Below are 23,360 nucleotides of genomic sequence, written 5' to 3'. Positions count from 1 at the left end.
CACCCTGACTACAAGGTGACGTTTTATCGGTCCTACCGATAAATATACTTTTAATGTGGGGTATGCCGCCGTGTCTCCATGGATACAGGAGATGGCCACCTGACCTTGTGGCCACCACGACACACCGCCCAGGAGAGCTGTCTTAATCAAGGTTTGCTCACACCCTGTGTCCACTAACGCGTGGGTTTTCACATTCCCTAACACCACATTAATCAGACAAGGCCCCTCCCGACCATTTTCCCCCCGCTTACCAGTCTCAGGTGCCCAATTGCACGCGGCCACGTCACACTCCATGGCAGCGGGGCATGACCTGGCCAGATGTCCCGGCTGGTGGCACCTAAAACAGATAGGAGGGACAGAGGGGGCATGGGTTAGAAATCTGTCCCGCTGCTGGTATGGCAACGGGGCAGGGGCAGCACCTCTACCCCAGCTGGGGGCCAACCTTGGTCTCCATGGGGGGGAGGCAAGGGGGCCCAATGGGGTCGGTGCTCTGGGAGGTCTGGGTCCCGGGAACGAGGGGGGTGGTGGTGATGACGTTGGAGGAGAGGGAGAGAGAGCGCGGCTGCTTCGAAGGGCAGGGGCGGACAGGATCCCAATCCGGGCAGAGGTCAGGGAGTCCTCAAAATCTTCGGCCAATTTGACCGCCTCCTCCAGGGTGTCGGGGTTGTGGCGCCGTATCCACGCCTGGGTCTCGGCGCCGACCACATGGCAGAACTGTTCTACCACAATGGCTTCCCCCATCTGCTGGGCGGTCTTCTTCCCGGGGGTCAGCCAATGCACCATGTGGTCGCACAACCTCTCCGCAACCACCCTGGGGCGTGTCTCCGGGGCTCTCCGGTACTCCCGAAACCGCGCCCGGTGGGTCTCGGTAGTAATATTGAGCCGGCGGAGGATAGCCTGCTTGACTAGGTCATACTCGGTGGCGTGCTGGTCGCTCATAGCCTGGTAAGCTGCCTGAGCCTCCCCAATCAGGCAGGGTCCCAGCTGGCTGGCCCAGAACTCCCGCGGCCAAGCCGCCGCGGTAGCCAGCCGCTCGAATGCCACCAAGTACGCCTCCGGGTCATCCTCCGCCGACATCTTCATCGCCCGTGCCTTCGGGGGCGACATCACCGGTATTGTCGTCGGGGTCGCTACTGCAGCCACGGCCAGTCCTACCCGTTCAATGAGCGCTGTATAGCGCTCCTCCCTCCTTCTCTCCTCTGCGTCCCGTATAGCGCTCCTCCCTCCTTCTCTCCTCTGCGTCCCGTCTGCTCTCCAGTGCCTGTAGCAGCTCCGCCAGCGCGTTGCGGTCCATGATCCCACTTCTGACACCACGTGTGGCAAAGTGGATGGTAAGGGGAACAGGTGTAGCGGTGATGCGATGCAGGAGTGACAGACAGACAACGATAATTCGGTGAACAAGTGTTTATTGTGCTGTTTCCAGGTCTGGCGACCGTCAAATAATAAATCCCCGGCAGTACACAACAATGTGTAAAGCACGGGGAGCGTGAATAATCCCACACAGTCCTGAACAGAAAAACAAATGCACGGTCACCAGTCCTGGGTGAACTCAGTCGTGCAGGTGCTCTGTGCAGTGGTGCTCCGGATAGTGCTTTTGTGGCGACAGCTCCGGAGGTGTGCTTTAACTGTCTAGTAGTGCGACAAAAGACAGACAATTATAGACAGACAGAAATAACACACAACACGTAACACTTATTCCTTCTTTTATATTTCTGAGAGCTCCCCTCTCAGTCCTTCTCTCCTCCTGTTTAACCCAAACGAAGGAAAAGAACAGCGTTACCCTGGCCCCTATATGTAATCCCGCATGATATCTAGGTAAACGGTTGCAGCTGCCTTATTACTTGCAGCTGCCCCTTGTTTACCTGTCAGATCAATACGGTCTTACAACAGAGTCTCGCTTCCTTCCAGGCTGACCCACTTTCCGGTCCCGGAAACGAACTGTCAGGCCAGCCCTTCCAGATACTTCTCCTCCCGTTCTTTAGCGCCCTCACAGGTCGGGAGGAAGATTTATCACCAGAACTCATTGTATTTCTGTCACAAGCAGGTGTACAAAGCATGCAGTAACAGGCTTACTGCGTGGTAAACTGGTTACCGCTGTTTAGTGCATGAGGCCCTTTATCTGTTATAACTGATAATAAACAATAGCAAAAAAAAAAATGGCAAAAGTGTATAATATTAGTCTTATTATTTCTAATCATATTCTATAACTGTCAATAGCATAGTTAATAAGAAGTTTATAGATTGTTTATAATCACTATAACGGATTGTGACAGGCTGACCGGGGTAAGGAGACTCAGAGTCAGGATGTGCAGGGAAAATAAAAGACTTTTAATTAAACAAAATACACAAAACAAAAGGCACGATGGACAACCAAAAACACAAAAACAGGCTTTAAACACGAACTACTCAAAAAGAACCACTCACTCTCTCACACAGGTCTTCTCACTCTCACAAACACTCACCAACTAAGTACCCAACCACTCCCTTTTATACAGGTGCCTGGGCTAATTGGGCAATTCGCACCTCATTAGCCCAGGCACATTCCACACATTCCTCACACAAACTCACTCACTGAACCACCCCCAAACTCACTCATATCCACTCTAAACAATACAAAAACACAAAACCACCACAAAATAGGCTGCACCCCATCACACATCTCCCTTCCTTGTGCACAGCACAATATGGCCTAAATGGCCACCTTCCCCCTTAAAGTCCCCAAATCGTCTATTCTGGTGCTGGGGAGAGGGCAGAGGCTTCCCCTAGCCCACAAGCAGTCCGGTGGTCCCAAGCAAAGGTAGTCCGACAGCCCCGGGCCATAAGAGCAAACCCTCGGGAGGCGATGGCGGCAGCAGACCCTCGGGAGGCGGCGGCAGCGGACCCTCGGGAGGCGACGGCAGCAGCGGCGGACCCTCGAAAATTCAGGGGGTTGAGCCTGTAACTCTTCCCCTTCTGGCCCTGGAGACTGCAGTAATGCTCCTCCCCTTCTGGCTCTTGGGACAGCAGCGATGGCTCCTCCCCCTCTAGCTCTCGGGATGGCAGCGATTGCTCCTCCCCCTCTAGCTCTCGGGACGACAGCGATGGCTCCTCCCCCTCCTCTGCATAGTGTTCCAGCATCTCTCCTCTTCATGCCTGACTTGTCAGCAGTAAGTGCACCACACCTCTGCCTCTGCTCCAGTCGCTCCCACGTAGGGGCACCTCAGCCAGGCATGCCCATACCCTTCACAGCGGGCGCACCAATCTGGGGGAATTTCCAGACATCCCCACCAGCGGTGCTCCTCCTGGCCACACCACGTGCACACAGGCCAGACATCCCAGGCTCCGCCCCCTCTTGCTGTGGGTGCCGCCATTGTGGTTGCTGTGGCCGGACCTTTCTTTGTTTTCTTCCCATTTTTTTTTCTTTTTTTTTCCCTTGCCTGTGGTCATTTTCCAGTACAGCGGGGCCGCTACATACTACTTCTGACAACCATATGTGACAGTCTTTAAGGAGACTCAGAGTCAGGATGTGCAGGGAAAATAAAATACTTTTAATTAAACAAAATACTCAAAACAAAAGGCACGATGGCCAACCAAAAAGACAAACACAAAAACAGGCTTTAAACACAAACTATTCAAAAAGAACCACTCACTCTCTCACACAGGTCTTCTCACTCTCACAAACACTCACCAACTAACATACCCAACCACTCCCTTTTATACAGTTGCCTGGGCTAATTGGGCAATTCGCACGTCAAGAATTTCATTTTACAATGACATTGTAGATTGCACAACTGGAGTTAAGAATTTCATTTTACAATTACATTGTAGATTGCACAACTGAAGTTAAGAATTTCATTTTACAATTACATTGTAGATTGCACAACTGTGGAGTTAAGAATTTCATTTTACAATGACATTGTAGATTGCACAACTGGAGTTAAGAATTTCATTTTACAATTACATTGTAGATTGCACAACTGTGGAGTTAAGAATTTCATTTTATTTTTTTAGAACAACTCTTGACAGACTAATTGTTGATATTCAATGAATATCTTTTGATCACATTCTGGAATTTATCATTCTAATCCAATGACAACAAATGGCACCGTTCCAAATGATGCAGTGTTGCTAAGCAGATGGAAAGTCATTCTCTGAACTTAATTTAAGTTTAAACATGCTTTCTATTCCATACATCGTAGTTGTTAGAGTACAGTGTGTTCCTGCAGCTCAAACTACATCTGGGGAATATAAACAAACTGGAACGTTACCAAGGTTTGCATTTGATTGCACAGAAAGCTAACATATTACGGTACTACAGTATATCACACTGAATCAGTTTTCTTACTATTTTGATTACTAAATGTGTTTTGTTGAATACAGTCTATATTAACATGTTCCTTTATTTCCAAAGAATTACTTTACATTCTAGCTTCTCTCCAATATACTTCTACAATGGTACAATATACTTCTACAATGTGACTGGATCTGACTGTTGTTTGTCACTAACACGCTGGTCCTACAAGTATGATCTCAATAGTGCATAGACTGAGTGGGGTGACTGCTTCTTTGTAGCTGATTAAAGAAAAAGTAGCAGCTGTGATGAATTTGCTGGAAAAAAGAAATTAAGATTTTATTCCCATGCATTGGGACTTCTCTGATTATAGTGGGACTGTTGGCATGTATGTTGAGTGTTTGAGTGGATGTACATTTTCAAATAAATAAATAAATAATGTTTTACCCAAATGGTTAATTACTCCCAGTAAACTGTGTACAATTTGAGAAGCAGCCACGCTGAGATTCTAATGACTATACACTACTGCTCTTCACAATATAGCAGTAATCACTCAATAAACTAGTAACAGAACACATGTAGCTATCAACTCCCAGCTGCTTTCAACATGTTGCCAATGGAATTAGATTGAACAAAAGAGGGATTCACAACAAATGTAGTCTTCTATGGCAAGCCAAATTATCATTTAGAGATATCTCAAATTGCATTTTAAGATATCTTGAAATATTTAGAGATATCTGTAAAACATTTCAAGATATATTTAATTGTGCAGTTTTTAAGATATCTAAAATTAATTTAAAGATATCTGTAAATCAATTTGAGATATCCAAAAATGAAATAAAGATATCTCAAATTGATTTACACATATCTTTAAATACTATGGAAACCATATGGATTGTGCTAGCATGGCACGCCAAACTGTCATTTAGAGATATCTTAAAATGAGGGTTTTAAAGATATCTCTAAATCATTTAAAGATATCTCTAAATGACTTCCTGTTCATTTAAAGATATCTTTAAATCATTTGAAGATATCTTCAAATAATGTCCTGTTCATTTAAAGATATCTGTAAATCATTTGAAGGTATCTTCAAATAACTTCCTGTTCATTTGGAGATATCTTCAAATAACTTCCTGTTCATTTGAAGATATCTTTAAATGGACAAGAAGTCCATTGAAAACATAGAGCATTTTGACAGGAAGTCAGTTCCAGTTATCTCCTGTTCATTTGAAGATATCTTCAAATGATTTAGAGATATCTCTAAATGAACAGGAAGTTATTTGAAGATATCTTAAAATGTTTTAGAGATATCTCTAAATAAACGGTAAGTTATTTGAAGATATCTTCAAATGATTTACAGATATCTTTAAATGAATAGGAAGTTGTTTGAAGATATCTTCAAATGATTTACAGATATCTTTAAAATCCTAATTTTAAGATATCTCTAAATGACAGTTTGGCGCACCATGCTAGCCAAATCCATATATTATTTAAAGATATCTCTAAATCATTTGAAGATATCTTCAGATAACTTCCTGTTCATTGAAAGATGTCTGTAAATCATTTGAAGATATCTTAAAATAGCTTCCTGTTCATTTAGAGATATCTCTAAATGATTTAGAGATATCTCCACATAACTTCATGTTCATCTGAAGATATCTTTAAATGGACAGGAAGTCCATTGAAAACATAGAGCATTTTCACAGGAAGTCATTTCCAGATATCTCTTTTTAGATATCTCTAAATGAACAGGAAGTTATTTGAAGATATCTGAAAAGTATTTCAGGATATCTCAAAAACATTTAGAGATATCTTAAAATGATTTAAAGATATCTAAAAAGCATTTTAGATATCTAATTTAAAGCTCCATTTAAATATATCTGTAAATCATTTTGAGATATCTCTAAATGTATTTTAGATATCTTAAAATTATTTAGAGATATATTTAAATATTTGAAAATATATTTCAAATATTTAGTGTCATGAATTAATCTAAAACCTGTCTTCCCTTGTACAAGGTGCAATCACCTTTTTTGAGAGAAAGGTGTATGTGGCAGAGATAGATGTCTCTTTGATAGAAACAGTTTACTTTATTTGAAGTCTTTCCACTGATGATGGGAATGGGAATGTAGAGATGGAAGCTCTGCTAACAAGATTTAAGTTTTTGCAGGTATCAGGCTTTAAAGACACACCTGTGGTGGCTTTGACAAACTCACTGAGCAGAAACTGATCATACTGTAAGATGGGCACATTTGAGTAAACTGGAATGCAAAGAAGGTATTCCTGCTAGACGTATCCAGATATTTTGCCGGTAACAAGTGGATTGTCCCTCATACCTGTGATGTGAAAAGATGGCTACTTTATCCTGTCGTGGCCTTCATAGAACCACTCAAAGCTGAACCAGAGAGAGAGGTTGAATCCTGCTGGAGCAGGGCTGACTTGCTTGACATCAATGGGAGAATCTAAGATGTTGAAGTACCCTACTTATAAATGTATTATGCTATATTCTTTGTGTTAGTTTACAATAATATTCTATGATGTACCTTGTTATTAATCTACTGTATTATTGTTTAAAAATAATTATTTGTAACCAGTAACAATATTATTAGTGGAATTGGACTGAGTCTGTGTAAAACGGTTCACTGATAGAAACTCATGCTAGCATGTTGAAGTTTAGGTCCTCTCTCTTATCAAGAGGTAGGATCTCTAAATGTATACATGGAGCCTTCTTAGCATTCCAATCCAGTGGAGCAAAGGAGTGCAAACTCTATAAAAATAGCAAAAAGTGTAGGGATAGTTAGAATTGAATTAAAGGAAATAATGGTTTGTGATTTTACTGTAAGGTAGAACAATATGAAGTGTATTAGCAGAAAGTTTATAAGAATTTAGAACTAAGAGAATATTATGCAGAAATTAACTTAAAGTAAGAATGTCAAAATAGAGTGGTACCAGTCTTTGTCAGGCATACCGCAAGCTTGCAAAAGAGAAGGTAATTAAACTTGGTAACCCTTGCTCATAGTACCAGACGGAGGGTGCAGTTTGGGGGTTTGGAATCCAAGGTTTATATAATGAGTGATTGTGACAGAGCGGTTGCAGTACTGACGTCCCGGACCAGGAAGAAGCAATACAAAAACAAAGGCAAAGGTAGGTAGGGGAAACGAGACGCGTTTGCGCTCGGGTTTTAATAATAAATCAAACAATAAACAAAACACTATAACAAACAAAAGGGCTCGATGGCCAAAAATACATAAAGAAAACAAATACCGAGTGGTACAGCGGTAGCAGTTGCTTCGGATGTATGATCTCGTTCTAAACCGTCCTCCCGTCTCTAACTCAAAGGAAAATCTCTCCCCATTACCCTGGAGCTCGTTCTTTTAAGCTGTGGCTGGAGCCTTAATTAATTATCAATAAAACAATTACCTTATTGAGGCTCCAGCCACATTCACACAGGCTTTTTAAATTAATAAACAAAACGAACAATAAAAAAAACACGGCTTTCCCACCGTCAAATACAAATATAATAATAATAATACGAAATATAAAAATAATAATACAGGGACGAGGTGTACCCTATCACAGTGATCTATTACAAATAAGAAATATCATTTGGAACAAATGAGGGGGGTATAGCATAGGACCATGGAATGCCATACATCTGAGAAGATGATTGCGAAAGAGTCTTCTATCAATGATGGATGACCTTGATAGAGAAGCAGGTGGTTCAGAATTTGCCTGAACAGGATTTTTGTAAAAGAAACAGAGGTCACTTTTAGTTTAAAGCATTGAATAGCTAAAATAAGATATAATAAGTTATATTTTGATTATGTTCCCGATAGAATGAATTTAAGTAAGAATGCTTGAATATATAGTTGCCTGCTTAAAGAAGTTTGCTATGAGCCTTCTACCAGCCTCTATCCAATATATTTTAGTTAACTGTTAAACCACATCTTTGCATGTAACAAAGCCAATCAAATTAGGGGAATGTCTTTTGATGTCAAAAGGGACATCTATATATTTTTTTACTTAGGATTGGGATAATTACACCGATATATATTATATATTAAATAATCACATCTTTCTATGTATTTTTATATACTTGTACTGTATTCACATGTATGCTGTGTTCAGGAACTCTCTGGTACTAAGAAAAAACACACAAGTTCAAAAGTTCACCTTACGTATTTTGGAAATGAAGAAGAGATGGATGATGGCTAATGATGGCTAGGGGATGATGGCTAATTAATTTTATGGAGGGAGTTGCCGGGTGTTTTGAGAATGTTGTTGACTTGAGGGACGGGAGCTGATAAGGCTGATTAATGTTTAAGACTTAATTGAAACTTCTGACGTAAGAAGCGAGTCAAAAAACTCATGAAAACCGAGGTAAAATCTTAGTCAAGTATCACCAACTTGCTAACTACAAGTTGTGTGATCCATGCTCTGAAGATCTCTGATCAAGCTGATTGCTGTTGGTGTCGTGTTCAGACGTCTTTGCCTTTGAAGACAGTTCCTGTCCTTACCTTATACTCTATACTTCCATATATAATTTGGGAAGTAAGAACTATTTGGAATCTATATCTCTCCTATACTGATGCATTGCTATAAGGTATATGATTTATGTTATAGTCTATGAGCGTGTGTAGCAGGGCGGTAGTAAGCCCTGCTTATTGATATGTGTTTGTTTGTTTTATTTTCAGAACAAGGGTTCCCCCTCCGCCCCTGTGTTATTTTGTGTTTGTTTATTTTGATGATTTATTGTATATATGACGGCGAGCGCCGTATGTTTTGATTATTGTTTGGGATTTTGACGGCGTAGCCAATTTATTTAGTAGTGTGGATGGGAAACCTCATCCACAGTAGTAATAATTAAACTCGTACAGAAGGTGGCCATCTCCCGAATTAATTAAGTGATTTAATTTGTTGCTAATCGGGTGATGGTCACCTGTTATAAAAAGCCTGCAGCTCTCTAGCTCTGGGTGGGGTGTTTTAGGAGTGGAGAGAGAGTGAGAGTGAGAGGAGTGACGGAGAAAACAAGTGTAAAATTAACATAGGAACAGTGAAGGCAATCTGCCCAGCCTGACCTGTGTTGCATTTATTACTTTTGTGTTCATGACTTGTTTTTGTTTACTCTTTTTATTTTGCTCTGTGAGTGTTTTTGTTCAAACCTTTTATTTATTTTATTTATTTTTTTGTTTAATAAAACGGCAGCCAGCCGATTCTTTAAAAACTGCAGTACTTACCCGGTGTCAGTTTGTTTTCGTGCCGGCTTCTGCCGTGACGTCACCACTCGTCCACCCTGTCACAGCGTGTTATAATGGATGTTTTAGGACTTAGTGGTGAGCGTCTTTAGTTTTATGCATGCGTAGCCTTAGAACAAAACATGTTGTAACCATACAAATGTATTTGAAGTATTAATGCTAACAACTGTTAAGGCACTGGACTGCCCAGATTGTCTGTCAGCGGGATACGATGTAGTCTGTACCTACTCAATCCATTTTTAGTAGTTAATAAACCAACAGAGTACTAATACTGCTCAGATTTGTTAAAACTTCAAATCAAATGAGTCTGTGTGATTTTCTTGATTATTAAAAGTCATCTGGATACGTTGCAAGCCCAGTGCATGAACAATCCACTTACAGGAGTCCAAAACATCTTAATGTCCTCCTGAACGTCTCCCCTGAGTTTAAGAGTGGGCTTAGAGTATATATATATATAAATAAAGAGTATGTGCAAACCTGACAAGAGATATCTGGAAATGATTTAGAGATACCTTCAAAATAATTAGAGATATCTCTAAATGATAATTTGGGTTGCCATAGTCTTCTGGGGTTTATAGTTTTTAGTTGTGAAAATAAAGTACAATTCCCGTCCTTTAAAATGTACATTCTCATATAATTCCGAAATGAACTCCTCCTTTACCTGTCATACTAGAGTCAACTTATGTGATTGTTATGGGGTTTGAACAATTCTCCAAGCAATTAGTCTTGGAGTGATGTAATGAATAAGCTAGAGTCAATTATTATATTCGAGACTTGTGTATTTTGTCTGCCTATATTATTAAACTAAGGGTAGTAGCATTTCTGTCAGGCTAATAGTGTTTATGTGATCTCCCGTCCAGGTTACAGGGTTAAAGGTTTAAGAAGCTGGAGCGACAAGCTTCAACCATTATATTTGTTTTACTTTCCTCTGACCTTTTTATGATGCTTGCTGTAGTTCTGAGTGGTATTTTTTATTTTCTTATTCTTTTTTTAGGAAATTTGTGTTATTTAGTTTTGTCCATTTTAATACATTAATACATTTTTTTAGGAATGCTTCTTATGTTAATATAGTGCTTTTGTCACTATTAGTTTTTTCACATTAAACTAACAAAAACAACAGTCTCTGATTGCCGCACAACCACTGCACCTTCCCTTTTCAATTCTTGACACGTTTAACTACATGTTCTAACTATATTTTGCTATTTTTGCCATTAACATTGTATCATTTTGTATATGTTTTATTTGGTAAAGTAACCCATATGAATAATTTTATTCTGGAGCATATTATTTCACACACATGTATGACATATTTAATGCATTATAAACATAAATGTATACTGTAAGTCTACCTTATTGCTGGTTACCGCAGTACATTTCCATACGTTAATCTTATGGCTTTAGGGTGAGCTAGATGTACAGTCCATTAACCTAAAACCCTGGCTGTGTTTTACAGCATTATATAGGTGGAAGTACCTATGGCAACAGCTAGATTAAACTCACTGAGAGCTGCCTTAGTAAAACAATTAGAAATGCTGGAGCTGCTTTTTGCTTCAACGTTTGTTTTTTGTTTTCAAGTGATCCTTAGGCCTGCAGCCATGAGCTACTGATCCAAAATGTTTGTGAAAGACATCACAGTCACTGTTTCCTTTCTGATTCAGAAACAGAAATTATTTCTGTAGATCACTGTTAAAAATACACTCACGTTTTGGCATGTCTGTTTTTCTTGTTTCCTTTAATATGGTGATTTTAGTTACCTGGGTGTAACAGGGGGAAGTGTTATGTGTGTGTGTCATCACTGAATAATAATGAGGCAGTGTGACAGAAATATAATGAATCTTAGTTGTAAATCTCCCTCCCGATCTGTGAGGGTGTTAAGCAGCAAGGACCGAGTTCTTTGGACGGGCTGCCTTTCCCCGGGTCGGGAAGTCGGTCAGTCTGGAAGAAGGCGAGACTCCGTTGCAAAAACGTATTGACCCGGACGGAAAACAATGTAGCGGCCGCAGACATAAGGGGGATGGAGAATCGTAATTGGTTGTTTCAGATGCATTTTGAGCTGCACGCAGCCTCCCCGTGCACACCCCCCATCCAATCCGGACCTCCTAATCAGCTCTGCGCTGGGCGAGCCTACCTGCTTAAGTGGTTGCCTAGCAACGCGTCTCTTGTTGCACACATCCACGCAAAAACTAGCGGCAGGACTCTCCCTGTCACACTGGGTAATATTGAATTATTTGTACTTACTGTAATCCAGACCTTTTCTTATGTTTTATTAAATCTCCATCAAATTTAGAGTTCTTGCAACCCCCCCCACTACTCCACCTTGCAAGCAACTGAACTGAAACCTGCCTTTTCAGTTCCATAGTCAGATTGATCAAGTAAATTATTTAAGGAGAAATATCTAGCACGGTTGCAAAGTGGGACTTTTTTAAGGTTTGGGGAAAAATGTTGAGACGCAGGCACAGGTGATAGGAAACAGGGTCAGTCCCAGTAAAACCGGTCGTGTGGCCACCCTATCAACAACACTACATTATAGAAAATTAATGACACCTGTTCTAAAACCACAGCCTACTAATTAATGCTTCACATGGACGCTTCAGCCCTTCTCTCAAAAAGAGAACTGTTTTAGTGGACGGCAATACTTATTTCAGACAAACAAAGGTAAATAAACAAATACCTTTAAAAAGTTATACTATAATAGTGGAAATGGCATTGCTGTGGTGTGTTCCTCTGCAATAAGGGAATAATTTTTGCACATATCTATGTATGAATATAAAGGAAACAGTGATATATTTCTTGCAATAAAGCATTCTTTTACCATGGTAACATAGTATATACATATGAGTAATTATTCTTTCTGTGTATGAAATGAAGAAACTTCGGTACGCTCAACTAGCTGCTGAAGCGGAACAGCGAGGATGAAGAGGATGGAGAGTCCAGGTGTACCCTGGGGAGGTGGTTCGTTAAGGATTTGTGGCACTCTCCACAACCCGGTTTCTCAGAGACATTGGATTCAGTGGTCAAGAGTTTCGACGCATAGTGAAGAACTTATCTGAAGCAGCAGAGAGAAGCAGCAACTGGCTCTAGTTGAGACGAAAAGATTCTGGTTGGGCACCTCAAGCACAGTAGAAAAAAAAAACGTAGATGCAAAGGAAGGTAAGTAAGCTGGGCTTAGCTGAGTGGGGGACGGAGGGGGGGTGATGCAGGGATGCCAGAATCACTGTCGAGCCCTCTTAAGGTGTTGTGGGCTAGTCGACAAAACACCAAGCATAGAAGCACTTGAAGACGCCAGAGAAGAACCCTACTCAGCTCAGTCCAGACGGTTGTCATGCTGATACGCTGGGGTGGCCGCACTGTGGTTGATCCCTGGAGCCAGCATTGAAGCCGTTGTGTGTGCTGATGCGCCAGGGAGGCTTAAATAGGCTGATCCCTGGAGCCAGCATTACACTTCAGCCATCAACACCAGGCAGAAGGATATCTACATCATCAGATGGAAAGAAACGCAGATGGATCAAATTAGTTTACAGTAAAATAAGCTATGTCTTAGTTGGTGCTTATCTTGGTGAGACCTGAGTCTAATATCAGCATGAAGTTTTAACACCTACTCTCATGTACTGGAAATCAGTAATTATTCTTATTCTGTGTATTAGCTTCATCCATTACATATAGAACAGACTCACACAGCCAATTGACAGCAGACAGGATAAACTCCTGAGATCCATACCTCCAAGCAGTATGTTTGAAAAGAACCAGGAAACATCCATCACAAGGCTTGCACAAGAAAGAGAATGTCTTTGCATATATGCAGTTTATATGGAGCCACTCACACTAAAAAGAGAGAAAGACAGTCAGAAGTACGGACAGGTAGACAGGTGGTCAAAGCTTTCTTATTAAGCAACCAGAATGAATGCAAAGCTCTGTGTTTCAAAGTCAAGCTACCAAAGTCAGTGCGCATTCAGTTTGCATGATAATCAATTCTAAGGAACCGCAGAGCTAAGAGGTAACCAACCATTTACAAACTGAAGCAACCTCAATTTAGATGTTATCTTTGAGATGGCAGTCGACAAATGGGGAAGAATACTTGGTAGTTTCGGCTTCTAATAGTTATGTAAGAGCGGCGAGGCTTGAAACTTGTTTTAATCCATTATAGCCAGAAGGACAAATTGGGACAGAAGACTCCTCAAGCTTAGCCTTTCATTGCAGCAGTGGATGTGAATAGAGCATAATGATATACTGTACACGTCCAATCTTTAGATTTAGAGGACCCAATTATTTTGCCCACATTTTTCTACCATTCCCAGGGTTCCCAATTCATTCCCAGGGTTAGGTGGAAGTCGGCCCTCTAGAAAGGGGGCGGAGCTATGGTACACTAAATTATCGACCCGGAAGGGAAACGATGTGGCAGCCACGGATTGGAGGAGCAGTTGCAGTCGTTAACCAAGGTGGCATGATTGACGGTATATAAGGGGGCTTAGCGAGGTGATTTGTTCTTTTGTATGGTTAAATGCTGAACCTGAAGGAGAACGTAAAATATATTGTGAGTCTTTTGTTTATTTTGCTTTTCTAAAATCTACTTGTTTGTTATTATTAGACCGCTAACACGATCCAGAGCTGTCACTACAGGCCAGCACAAACCCGGACAATACTGCACCTTTGTTGTTTGTCCTTGTCTTGAGCACGGCATCACCTCTACACCTGCGCATTGCAAACCACTTTGCCACAGGTTGCCACCTTTTCCGCAGACCAAACCCAGACATATTTCTCAGTCAGCCTAGCTCTATCAAAACTGCAGTATACTGTAATACAGTTTAAAACAACACCACCAGATCGCGGTACAAATCAATAATCATGCCGTATACACAGTATTGTGCTCTTGATATTACAAACGTTATAGACCTTAAAAACTACAGCACTATTGGTTGTGTGTCGGTAAAAAGAGACAAAACGAGTCAAAATGTACTCAAGTTTGGTTCAGGTTTTTCAATGTTACTAATGGCTACCGCTAAATATGCAATGCTTATACATACACGCACGCATATATGTGGTTTAATTACCATTATATATCGTAAGTTCATTAACATAACACAATGGAATGATCACAGTATCATGTAGTAATTGTAGGACAGTATTGCACGTGTGAAAACTTTAACAATAAAGCCAAAACTAAAACTCTTTAAATTTAAAACTGGTTGATAGACTAGCAAGCACTGGAAAAATCAGCTTTTTTATATGGTGCAGAACTAATTTATTTTAACATATTGTTTAGGGACTTTGCGATACCTGCACGGTGGGTGTCTGAATAGTAGTATCTTACACGTATCGACTACAGATGTTCTAACAAGTCTGACATAAACAATTTTGGCTGCTACTTAAGTAACCCCTTGTAAAAAAAAAAATAAAATAAAAAAATAACCCAGAACTGCTGTCCTACAGGTACCACAGTAGCAGGCGCAGTTTACACAGCCTGAGAGTTTCTGATCGCATCATAAATTCCAGATTTCCTAAATCCATTGATGGAAATGTCCAGTCTGGTTTTAATTCTCATATTCACTTTGACATCCGACACATTCTTTCCCTTGTCCTGCACGTGCTTCTTTAACCTGTGCTGCATACCACCAGTCTGTCAGATGGCGCGATCGCACACTGTATGCCACACTCTCATTAGTGGAAGTATTATTGGCGATCCAATCCAAACTGCCAATAAGGCCAAAATAAATTCCTCTTCAAAATGTCCCGTTATACAGTATGTCAAAGAAAATATTAAAGGAAGGTTGGTGTTTCTTATGTGTTTCACTTAAAACTGGACATTAGGGCGTCCGGGTTTGTTAATTCCTGCCACCCGGACACAGATGCCAATTCCCGGACAGATGGCAACCCTACAGTAGACAGGACTCAAACCTGCGTTCCTGTCATGCCTTTACCGGTCATTCTGGGACCTGTCCAGTCTTTCTCAACATGTTTGAGATACCTTTTAAGAAAACAGTGCCAAGCAATGGTCAAGGTCAAGGGAGCATTCACCAAGATCATCTGAAATAATAATAATGTTTCTTGAAAAAGTGATATTCAATAAATTTCGGAATGTTTGTATGTTAAAAAAAAGATACTGCATTTTGACACAGGAAGTGATCAAGTAAAAGAGGTATAAAGAAGCCGTTTAAGGTTTCTTAATCCACAGAGTGGTACTGCACATTTAAGAAGATTAACTAGCCAAGAAAATTATTTGCTGCAGTTGGTGTTTACGCTTGTGTAACTAGATTGAGAGCAGTGCAAAAAGCATGCAGCAGATGGGATTTAAATGAAATGTTAATGATTTCTAACCTGGTTTTCACATTATGGCATGTGTGCAAAAAATGTGTGCACTGTCTGAAAGCTCTGCAGCAAAATGCAAGTTATTTATTCATCCAAGGAAAAAGTCCAGGAACAGCTGCAACTCCAGAAGTTTCTACACATAAACATAACATCACATAAACAGAGGTCTGGCTCATACCTTTAAGCTTTTAGACTTTTAGACCTTTAAGACTGCTGTTTTGTTATATTGTGTAGAATAGGGTTCAGACCTGAGTTGAGATTATTATTATTAGTAGTTGTAGTAGTCGTAGTAGTCGTAGTAGTAGTCCTATTTAAATGGTCATAGGGGGACAAAATACAAATTAGCATCCTCAAAAAGAGGATGCTAAAAAACCATTTAACTAATTTTAAATTAAAAAATGCTTAAAAGGTCTGTAAATTAAAAGTTCAAAACAAAGTGGGGGGATGGTACAGAGCACGCCACCTAGAGCCCATTGGTTGACAAAGGCCGTCATGTTGCCAGCGGACTCCGCGTGGGCATGTTTTAAATTAACCCAGGAACGGATCAGTGCCATGAACATGTCTCCACAGTCAAAGAGACCCCCCCCTCCGATGATCTTACGCTTCCTGGTCTTGTAGATGGCAAGTTTTCCAAGAGCCAGGAGCAGATTCACCAGGAGGTCTCTCTTCCTGGTGGAGCCACGAACAGGTTGCCCGAAAATAAAAAGGTTTGGAGAAAAATGCAGCCAGAACTGCAGCAAGAGGTTCTTCAGTAGCAAGAAGAACAGTTGCAGTCTAGCGCAGAAAAAATAAATGTGAAATACAGGCTCGGACTAACTGCAGAAAGGGCATGCGGCGTCCGAGTCAGTAAAGTGACGCAGGATCTCTCCTGACGCCAGCGCTCCATGCAGCACCCTCCATCTTAGGTCCCCAGCTCCTCTAGGGACCAGCGGGGAGTACAGGGCCTCCCACTGGGGACTCTCACCCTCCGGGGGCTGGAGAGGCTCCCGCCAAGCGGTGTCTCTGTGAGAAACGAGGGCGAGGAAACCATTGCATGCAGGGTTCTCTTCAACGCGGAGCGGAGGGGTGTCGAGGAGAAATCAGAGATCCTGCTCAGGTTGTTCTCAAGGGGAGGCCGAAGGGGGTCCCGCACCTTTGGTTTTACAGCAGGACCAGAGAGCCGGGGGTAGGGAGGGAGGTTGGCTCTCTCATCCTAAGGACCCCCTCGAGATACTTGACGAATTTTCTGGTGCCCCAGCTCTCCGCAGTGGTAGCACCGCACCTCCTCCAAGGAATAAAAAATGACATAATTGGTCCCTTCAAAGGGGACCACAAAACTCCCCTCAGCCACGTCCTTCCTCACCAGGTGGATGGGACGTGACAGAGGAGCTGGTCCTTGCAGCCCAGGGGGATGGGGTGGATAGCTGTTTTTATCTCCCCCAGGGCCTACAAGTGGGGCCTAAGCAGGTCGTCCCTCAAAAGGCGGCATGTTTGATAAGATGACCCTTGTGCCCAGGCCCGCGAGCAGTTCGACGGGGATAAACGTCCCCACCACCGCGAGACCCCTCTCAATCGCTGTGTTCGCCAATGGCTCCACCACCTTGGCCATGGCCTTAACAAAGCCCTCTGACCCCGTGCCTCCTCGTAATGTTCTTGAAGGGGGCCTCACCTGCGCCCACCTTTTCTGGGCTTGTTGGTATTGCCCACTTATTTTGATTTATTTATTTATTTATTTATTTATTTATTTATTTGAAACAAAAAACAAAAACAGATAAAACCACCTGCATTGCAAAAATCAAGTTTTTTTTATCCTAAATATAGGAATAAACAATGACAAAACATAAGAAAAACAAACAAGTGGGGCTCCCGAGTGGCGCATCCATTTTGAGTCCAGGCTATTCCACTGCCGACCATGGACGAGAGCTCCCAAGGGGCGGCGCCCAATTGGCCGAGCGTCACCCAGGTGGGAAGGGCTTAGGTTGGCCAGGGTGTCCTTGGCTCACCGCACACCAGCGACCCCTGTAGAAGGCAGCGGGCTTGCCTGTAAGCTGCTCAGAGCAGCCTTGCCCTTTACGCTGTAGCTCAGAGGTGGCTGCATGGTGGGCCTGCAGAGTGAAAAAAAAGCGGTCGGCTGACGGCACACATTTCAGAGGACAGCATGTGTTCGTCTTCGCCACTCCCGAGTCAGCGCGGGGGTGGTAGCGGTGAGCTGAGCCTAAAATAATACAATTGGCTATTTCAAATTGGGAGAAAAATGGTGTAAAAATCAATTGGCGACTACCAAATTACTAAAAATACTAAAAAAAAAAAAAAAAAAAGTTAAAGGTAATTTAAAATAAATTAGAAAACCTTCAACTAAAAAAATAAAACAGGGCAGAACAATGTGTCTGCCCTTCCCGCACTCTGCACAAGACAGAAGCAGGCAATTAAAACTAAAACTAAAACTAAATATTGTGGTTCAAACAAAAAATAAAAGAAACAAAAGAAAGTGCTTTTTAATAATAAAAAAGCAAAGAAATTAAAATTGTTTAAATGAAGAAAAAATTCAAATAGAAACAAACACAGAAACAAAGGAAAAATGGCTGTCCTCCTGCACTTGCAAACAGTGCAAGTGCAGGGAGAACAAAAGTAAAAAGAATCAGACAGTATTTTAAAAGAAAAATCTAATAAAATCAAATATATTTTTTACAAAAAAGCTGCACTAATACTTCATAAGAAAGAAAATATAGAAAGATTTGGAAAATAAAAAAAAGTTTAAAGAACTTTTTAAATGTTTTTTATATGTGAAATGAGGCGCTGCAAAAAAGCATGACCTCTCTGTAATCGGAGTTGTCGTAGTCATCATGGTAGCAGTATTGCTTTAAGACAGCAGGGAGAAGTTTATTTTACTTTTTAATTTGAATTCCTTGTCAAAAATTAGGAATTCTTGTTAGTTTGGTTGTACCTTCATTGTTTAATATTTAATATAATGCCTGAAAAATTCCAAAAAGTATTAGCTTAGAGGGACACAGGTAGTTATATTAACAATTCATAGGAATAGGTTAAGCAAACATTAAACAGAACATATTCCAGGAGTCTCTTGTACATTGGTTAAAATGAATTTGCTTTAATGGAAAATCCTGAAGAAAGAGTTATCAGTTTATGCACAGAAGTGTTGTAAATTTTGTGTTTTTGTATAGATACTCCTGGAGCCGTTGATTTTCCCTGAGCCTTCCTCAGTAGACGAATAAATAAGAGAATATCAACTTAAGGCAATAAACAACACTGCATGTTTATATCACACAAAGTTTGAATTTTGACAAAACAAACCTATCCAGGTGAGTAATTAGTCATTGGTAATAAAAACAAATTGTTGTGAACACCTGCCGTTCATTAGAAAATGTAACAATATAGAAGTAAAATACAGATGTCTAATATCGAGCTAATTAAGAGCAAACAAACAGTACTATGTAACATAACTTTCTGGGACACAAATAGATTAGAGTTACTAATTAAGCCATTTTGTTAAAATAAGCTAATTGTGCAAATCAGCATGCAAGATTAAGGTGCAAGAAATACATTTAATATCAAAGATCAGTGTTTGTGATTGCTGAATCTCCAGACAAAAAACAAAAGCTTTGCTAAGAATAAATAAAGATCACTTTTGACTTACAGACCTGACTAGCTGTGTTTTGATTGATGGTCTGAAGTAAAGTTTTTTTTATGATAATTTGAAGAGAAAAGAACACACAGAGTTGTATGTAAATACGTAAGCGATGGAAATTATAAATAAGTCAACCAAGCAAATCTGCACAAATACTGTTTTCATTAAATATATTCACTGTGGCTTGAAAAAAACATTTTCTTTACAAAGCAGCCTGAAGTGAAACAAAATGTGCTTTGCCAGGTTTTAATGCTTTAATTGTTAAAGCAGTAATTACATTTTACTTTTCAATTTAAACTGTTTATCCACAGTTATATTTTAATTATTTTCAGTAGCACTTTACACACAAGGGGTAGATTTGATAAACCTGTACTCTGATCAGCAACAGCTGATTTTTAGAGCATTGTATAGCACCGATGAATCAACCACCTTTCCTTGGTTATCATGGGATTGCAATACAGGGAATTCCCAGGTACTGTAAAATTCTCTAAAACAATCTATCTGTGGCTAATCTTGGCAGGACACAGGCTGATTAGTCTTCCATTAGCAAAATAACTAGACATGCATCATGATAACTTTAAAATTACAATAATAAATGATATCTTTAAGAATTGCAATTGTCATCACATTCCACATTCTCAATTAAATTGTTTGGTTGTCTCAGTTAAAGAATAACTAACTTCAGATCACCTTTTTATTTTCTGTCCCTTACATGTTTACAATGTTAGCATGTTTCTATTTTTTCATATCTGTGCTTTTAAAATGAGACCCAGAGCTTCTCTCCATTTGACTATGTCATGTACAGCTATGGCCAAAACCTTTGCATCACCATATAGGATACTTCAAAAGTGACGTTTGCACATCCCTCCAGATCAAAAAGGAAGGTAACTATATGATTTATTTAATTCACAGTGCATAGGTCAGAATTATAATGTTGTTTAAATGCTTGAGATGATATGTGTTGTCTAAACAGGTGCAGGTGATACTTGATGTAGATACTTCTGAAAGTATTGCTCTATCTAGTATTTATTTTGCAAAGTATGTAGCTTCTGAATAAACCATTTGTTGTATCTCCTCAAGTAGTCCATTTTTTTTTCTTTATCTGTTAAACAAGCATAATCAGGCATTTAGTGGAGCCCAAGGCATAAAGATATTGTTAAAGTGAGACATTCTAAATCATGTGTTTTAAGTAAAAATGTATGTTCATAATTGGATAAGCTTTGATTCTGCTAAAATAAGAACTGTATTTTGTTTTCAATACATGAATCTGTGGAGGACCAATTAAAACATAAAACATAATCAATACGGTACATTTGCCTCACACAACATATGTCAATTTGCATCTTCCTTGCTGTAATAATTTTTAAACTTACAATATTCTTCAGGATAAATGCAGGACTCATGACAGAAAAGATGAGAGTGTGCTGAACCCACCAGCGCATTAACCTGTTGAAATTAAGATCTCAAAACACAGTTCAGCCAGGAGGACTGGGGTTGTAATTAAAGACTGCCCAGGTGATTGATCACTGGACTTGGAGAGCTGGATGCTGCTTAATACAGAAAAGCAGTCTATGTCCTTGCAGCTCATGAAGAACCTTTTACGTAGCCTAGAAGGCCGTCTCTCGCACATAAACCAGTTCCGGTCTTTGTTCAAGCCATGTTCCAAAGCAGTTCATTATTTCATTATACCATTTAAATCTGGTTTAGAATGTCCCCTTCTTTTAACTTTAGTACCATTTTCACTACTCCCCAAAAGTCTTGGTTCAATTCCAATATAAATAAGAAGAATATAAGTTAAGTATTCATGTACATTTGGAACCTGCCAATATGGCAGCAGTCTTCCTTCCAATTAAATTAACAAATTATAAAGAAGGTGCGAGTACACTTGCAGTCTGGATCTAAAATAGGGATGTGGCTACAATGTGACTCAACTATCCCTGTGGGCACCAGCTTCCATCCACAGAGGCAAGGGCATTTTAAAGTGGTACATTGTATACCATTATACAATTGTTTTTTTAATTATAAAATGCCTTTGAGCTTGCTTCAAAATAGTGCCCAAGATAAAGATCTATACTGAAAACCTTATCCTCCAGCCAGTATGTTGCTGTGTACTGTACCAATACTAACCCTATACCTGTTGAAGGGTACTGTGTGTTCCGCAGGTTGTCCATTTGTCCACTTAAAAAGGCTTTGTGAACATTGTATCCGATGAAATTGAAATACAGAGCTAACAAAACAATTCCACTAAATCATGTTTATAACCATCATTTCTTAGATATATGTGGAAAATGCAGACTTTATGGTAAAGGTAAATTAAATATATTAATGCTATTTGTTTCTAAGCTGTTAGTGAAGAAAAAATATTGATCAATCTGTGTGGATACAGTCATAATATAAAAAAAAACTAAAATGTTTTAATTGTTTTCCAATTTACAAGAACACCCAGAGGCAGCTCATCTATTCCCTTCATGACGGGAAGAGTGCAAAATAAGTTTTTTTATGTATTTATGTATTTATTTATTTTATTCTCTAATAGGTATTAAAAAAAACATAACATAATGACTGCGTCTTTTAAATAGGAAAATGTGATATCTACAAAGTGATGGGAATACTTATTAGCTGAGATTTACTGGAACTGTTTTGTTAACTCGTTGCACCTGTAGTTTGACGAGGAAGAAACAGGCAGTTTCCTGAAGTAAGAGTGATGTATTTAAGAAATAGAAGTGCCTGTTCAGTTTGTGTGTAGATACTCCTGGTCGTTCCCGGAGCCTTTTTCAGATTACCTGCATGGGTTCCATATTTCCTGCAACCCACATTAAACCTGTTTCAGAAGAATAGGATTGATCAAAACGTATTGTTAAGATTTAGAGGGTCTTTCGATTATATACTGTATATATACAGTATATATATAAAATCATATTATTGCTTTATTTCTGTATCAGGAAAAAGAATGAACTAAGTCCACTTGTCATATACACGAAAAGGTCTTGTGTGATTGCTCAGAGCGAGTGCAATTCTCAAAGCAATTTATTTGAGCTGAGCGCTTTAGTTGAATATCAGTCTTTGATGATTACCTTTCATTCTACAGCAATCACATCAGGTATAGGTGTTTGCTTTTCTATAGGAACATTTAAATCCCTGGACATGTCTCTGCTACATATTGAAATAGCCTTTGAGGATTTCTAATAAACTACTGCTCAAAGTTTTACAAGTACCACAAATGGGAGATCACCTGATGAATACAAGACCATTTATTTTTTAAATATAAAGTATTAATTTTGCTGTTATCACAATTAAAATAATTACAGTAATATATTACCTAATGTGTATTGTGTATGTCTCACATTTCCCTATATGAAAATCAGAATTTCCTTTTTTTAATGGTATTCATTTATTTGAAGCTGTTAGTGCAGAAAATGTATGGACTGCTTCTTGCTGGTATTTCAGTACTACACTTTGGTCGACTTCAAAAGGTTACAACAAGGAACTAAGCTGACATTGAAAACACATCAGTCATAGGAAAGACAACGATTGGGGGAGTGGGTAAAAGCCGGATGAAGACAAAAGGGGTCTGATTGTATTAAAACCAACACCAAATGGTAAGATCTACCTGACATTCAATAATCTTTTAATATCTAAACAGCATACTGAAGACCGAAGTTGTTTAAAGATTGCATTCACATAAAAAAATTACAAATTACCTTAAAATGGGTCTACATAGTATTCGATACATATGGGGGAAAAAGAACCCTATGGTAGTTCCATTAATGGTGAAACGACTTTCATAGTACATTTTATTTTTTTGGCCGGCATTTAAAGGTAACATTCTCATTTTATAAACCTTTGTCCTTGTAAATGGTCAGGGTGAACTTCCTATCAACCTTTATTTTCACAGCCCCGCACCTCACAG

The sequence above is a fragment of the Acipenser ruthenus genome, chromosome 19, assembly GCF_902713425.1.
Source record: "Acipenser ruthenus chromosome 19, fAciRut3.2 maternal haplotype, whole genome shotgun sequence".
In the NCBI taxonomy this organism is placed as follows: Eukaryota; Metazoa; Chordata; class Actinopteri; order Acipenseriformes; family Acipenseridae; genus Acipenser; species Acipenser ruthenus.
The sequence above is the reverse complement of the archived record's forward strand: the minus strand, read 5'-3'. Positions refer to the sequence as shown.